The 5,210-nt window shown below is 37.6% G+C and overlaps 1 pseudogene; it reads right to left on the bottom strand.

The window, feature by feature from the left end:
- Positions 1–1,346: 1,346 nt before the first annotated feature.
- On the bottom strand, positions 1,347–1,820 carry LOC103600396 (annotated as a pseudogene).
- Between the last annotated feature and the right edge of the window lie 3,390 nt (positions 1,821–5,210).

The following is a 5,210-nucleotide window of genomic DNA, read 5'->3' as shown; positions in this document are numbered from 1 at the left end:
AATTCTCTGCCAGCCATATGTCATGCATATAAATTCTCACTAATGCTCTTTCCCTCTCTGGATGCTTAGATATTTTTTTTTAAATGTGAAATAGAATAACAAGAGATATTGCTTATACAAGAAAGTTGATCTTATCAGTAAAGACTGGATTGCTAATGGGACCAAGTAAATAAGAAAACAACAAAAAATTCAGCACCATATTTAATTCACTTATTCAAGCAACAAACAGGTATTAATAACTTACGTGACGGTGTTCTAAGTATTGACATGCAGAGTTTATAAGAGAAACAATGGTCTCTGCCCTCATGAAGTTCACATTCTTATGCGGAAGACAAACATTAAACTGTTATATAAATAAATACATTTAAATATTTTAATAAGGTCTATGATGAAAAAGTAACGTACTTTGACAGAAAAGAAGGGAAGATTGAATTTAGATTGGAAAAAGAAATATGTAGTCTTTGTTCTGTAGAACTATTAGTATTTGCCAGGCAGATATCCACCTTAGAAGAGAAAGTGACATGTAGAAAGCTCTGCAGGGTGGGAAAGATCTTGACATTTTCAAGGGATTGAAAGGTGGGCAGAGAGGCAAGAGCTTCGTTAGTGATGGAGAGTAGGAGACGTGAGGCTAAAGAAATGGGTGAGGGCCAGTTCATGTAGGGCTTAGTAGGACATTGTTAAAACTTCATTGAAAACCTTCAGACAAATTAAATTTAGCAGAGTTTATTTCAGCAAAGAACAAGTCATGAACCAGGCTGCATTCAGAACCAGAAGAACTTCAGAGAGCTCTGCCCAGCAGTGTGAGCAGCAAGATTTTATAGGCAGAAATGGAAGCAAAGTAGAGAAATCACCTGATAGGCTGCATCTAGATGACTGCCTTATTTGGGCATGGTCTGATCATTTAGCTGCCTGTGACTGGCTGAAGCTCTGCTGTTGGTTGTATTCCTAAATTAGATTTTGGTTTGTTTACATACAAAGTTATGTTGCAGTTCACTATGTAGGGACTCAAGGTATGAAGGCAACCTCAGGCCAAACTTAAGCAGACTTAACATGTTAATGACTCTGGCACATTTTTTTTTTTTACCGGTAAGGGGATAGGAACCCTTGGCTTGGTGTCGTCTGCACCATGCTCAGCCAGTGAGCGCACCAGCCATCCCTATATAGGATCTGAACCTGCAGCCTCAGTGCTCCCAGCGCCGCACTCTCCCGAGTGAGCCACGGGTTCGGCCCACATTTTTTTTTTTTTTAATGCAATGAGAAATCATTGAAGTTTATATATATATATATATAGTGAAAAGAATTTTTATATAGTGAAAATATTTGGAATTAACCATCTGGACTTAAGTTTAGATGATCCCAATTTTGTTGGCAACACCCAAACCATCATAATCAGGAGCCAGTCGAACATATGCTTTCTTCTCTCCATCAAGCCTGATCAGCGTGTTGACCTTGGCCACATCAATGTCACAGAGCTTCCTCATACCCTGTTTGATCTGGTGCTTATTGGCCTTGACATCCACAATGAACACAAGTATGTTGTTGTCCTCTATCTTCTTCATTGCAGACTCAGTGGCCAGGGGGAACCTGATACTGGCACAGTGGTCAAGCTCGTTTCTCCTGGGGGTGCTCTTCTGAGGATATTTAGGTTGCCTCCAGAGCTGCAGTGCCTTCGGCCACTGGAAGGTGGGTGATGTGCGGATCTTCTTTTGTTTTTTGTGGCTTTGGATGCCTTTCAGCACTGCCTTCTCGGCCTTCAGGGACTTTGCTTTGGCTTCAGCTTTGGCAGGAGCAGGAGCTTCCTTCTTCACATTAGGCGCTATCTTGTGAAACCATTGAAGATTTTTAAGCAAGGAACATGGTAATGATTTGCCTCTTTTTTTTTTTTCTTTTCTTTTTTTAATTCAATGAGAAACCATTGGAGGGTTTAAAGCAAGGGAAGGACATGGCCAAACCTAATTCATAAAATTCTCACTCTAAATCTGTGAATGGTGGGGGGTGGGGGAGGGAGTGGGCATGGAGCATGGGAATGGAGTATAGGGAACCAAGAGTGGTCATGACGCTTTTGCAGTAGCCCGCCTCCAACGTAATTGCAAGTAGGACTGGAGCGATGACAGTGGAGATGGAATGAAATAAACGGCTCTGAAATATATCTTGTGATATTTTAGTGTAAATTTAATGTCAGTAAATAAAGTCAGTTGCTTCTTCTTAACTCAAGGTAAAACCTTGGAAATAACTTTCCAATTAATTTAAATTAAACATTTCATGCTAATAGTTTACAGAAAACAGAATAGGGCAGCTGAGTTCCTAAAACGAGTCATGTTTACCTACCATAAGAGTGTACTTAAAACACCTGATGAATACAGATTCATGTCAAAGATTTGTGGATTAAGTTCAGAATTTACCAATTCATAGTGAATTTACTTGTATGTAGTTTCTGCAATCTGAAGGCTTCAGGAAATAGCTGTAAAGACAATATGCTTAGTTGAATGAAAGGTAAAACAAAATATTTACTCATAAGTAAATATAGGTAAATATAACAAAGGAAATCATTAAACAGAATTTTTAATGTGTTCTAAAGTATTTGTCCTTTAATGTGACTAGGGATTTGGATATATTAAACTGAAAACAGTTGTGAGCAAATGCCCATATAAATAAAAGTTAAAAAGACTTGAGTGATGTTAAACATGCTCCTTGGGGGTCAGCTAATTAGAAAACTAGAGAGTCTTAAAACTCTCAACTGCCATCTTTGAACTGAAGAAGACACCTACTAATGAAGTCCCCAGTGGGCTAAAAGTCTAGATCTGGCAGTATGTGGATTTCTGTATCTGAATTTCAACTATGTTTATGCATTGAAGCAATATGAGACGTTACTCTATAAAGAAAAAGTAGGGTAAAAATGTTCACAGCACCATGAACTGAAGGCACTTCAATTTTAATTTCTTGTTTTTATCTACATATAAAAAAATCAAGTGCAACTGAATTACCTGTGAACAGAGGGGAAAAAAGAAAAATGTTTTGGTGTAATGATATATTGGTTGGGTTTATAATGAGTAGTATAAGGAGGGTAGGTATTTGAGGGGAAACATAACAAATTAAATCCAAGTCTCTGACTCATTTACAAACTACAAAAATAAAAGTAAATTTTGCTCTTTTAAGAAGCTGTGCAGACTAAAAATACCAGCCTTTATGACCAAGCATACTACTATTTTAAATGAAATATTTGCAAGCAGCATAATTAAAGCAGATATTTAATTTGGAAATCTGCATAGATCACCTCATTGTCTTAATCTTGACAAGAGGACAAGGATTATTCGAGCAGCTGGGTACCACTTACCACTTATTACCAAATTAATTTCTTATACTTCATAGAAAAGTCACTATGAGAGTTGTGTTTTCTAATAAGCATCCCACTATGATGTGTTACTGAGTGTCTGTATCTCTTTCAGCAGGATACTCTAGAGAAACTGAGGTGAATTCAGGGACCAGAAAAATCTGCAAACAACATTAGCTTGGACTGATTTTAGAACAGGGTCATGACACACAGGAGTACATGCAGGAGAGAAAGCTTAACATGCAGACAGCATGCCTTCTTCCCCTTCTGAAGACACAAGGAAGATCTTCCTCCACATCTGTAGTTGAAATACAAGAAATAGATGAACAAAGCAGAGACACAATCTAAGAAAAAAAAAACAAGTTTTCACCAGTGCCGAATGAGCTCGATCACACTAGCATAGAATACACAGCATATTCATATTGTTCCCACACCTACCCCAGTCAGGAGGATTTCAGTGGCCCTCTTCCAAACTAATTTAGAATTCTTTATAAAAACCTGACATTCTCCTCTCCTCTCCGCGCCCCCCCCCCCCACTTTTTTTTCACATTTATCTTTGTAAAAGCAAAGAAAGGAAGGAAGGAAGGAAAGAAGTAAGAAAGGGAGGGAAGGAGGGAGGAAAAAAGAAAACAAAACTTTCTTAGCCTGCTTGAGATAATCACATCACTTTGGTGTAGAATTCACAAGAGAAATAGTGCAGAGCTGCTGCTGAAGAAGAAAACCAGGAGAGAGCAATGAATCAGGCTGGTTTCTGCAAGTTGGGGAACAGCAGTCATAAGATATGTGTGCCTGGTGTTTGGTATACTGTATCTTACATATTCATCGTTTCCATTCTTACGTTTTTGTCTTACCCAAAAATGGAAATATCTTTATAGATCTATTTTTACTTCCTTTGTAAACTCTCTATAGTACAACACTGACCATTGGCATTCAACATTTTGTTGCTATTGTTTTTGTTATTCTTTAGGATCTTAATGTCCCTGTTCTTGCTTATCAATAGACAGGTAGTGCTATGACTCAGAAACAGCAGAACTTTCTTTCTATATCCTACTAAGTAATATTTTCCTGGATGTCTATAACTTAAGTCTATATAATTCTTTCTGAAAATCAGCTAGAGAGTGATCTAGGTTCTAATGTTTCCCTCTTTTAAAATCAAAATATTTTTAGGACCTTAAGCTGGACTATCCATCATTGACACCCCAATGTAAAGTTGTTAAATTAGATTGTCACCATTTAACACTCTGCCTATGCCATTTACACTAAAGTAACTAGAATTTCATGGAGGGATCCAGAGAGCTGATACATAAGCAAGAGACACAGGACAGGAAGTGCTGGCAGACATGGTGATTTCAGTAAACACAAATCCTGTGGCATGGGAACAAACAGACTCTGGGGGCAGGAAATGATGGAGGGGCACAGAAACGGTGAACTTCATATGCTTTGCAATTTTGCCTCCAACTGGCCCTGGGTCCCTCCGTATTTATTATTAAAACATTCCTTTAAATTGTCTTGTTCTTTTTCATCACAACAGGTATTTCTTAAGGTCATAAGCTAGTTCTAACTGCAGATCTCTGCTATTTTACTAGTGCTTAGAGAGTTGTTTAATCTTGGGATGAAGTGCAAACATGGATAAAAAATAGTAGAATCATGAGGGAGAAAAGTTTTTAAACACTTTTTTTCAGAATTTGTAAAATAAAGTGTTGACTAATGGTTCAAACACTGAAAGAGGAGGAGGGGAAGGAAAAAAAATAAATAAATGAGAGACAAAGGAAGTAGCTGATGGGGTTGTACTAATCAAAAAGTAAGACAATTAAAACAGTAGCGTTTTGTTCTTAGATGAGAAATAATACGATAAGCAAGCGCGGAGTTTAATGTAATA

Source organism: Galeopterus variegatus, unplaced genomic scaffold, assembly GCF_000696425.1.
Source record: "Galeopterus variegatus unplaced genomic scaffold, G_variegatus-3.0.2 Scaffold3331, whole genome shotgun sequence".
Lineage (NCBI taxonomy): Eukaryota > Metazoa > Chordata > Mammalia > Dermoptera > Cynocephalidae > Galeopterus > Galeopterus variegatus.
Note: the sequence above shows the minus strand (reverse complement) of the source record. Positions and strands in the feature narration are given on the sequence as shown.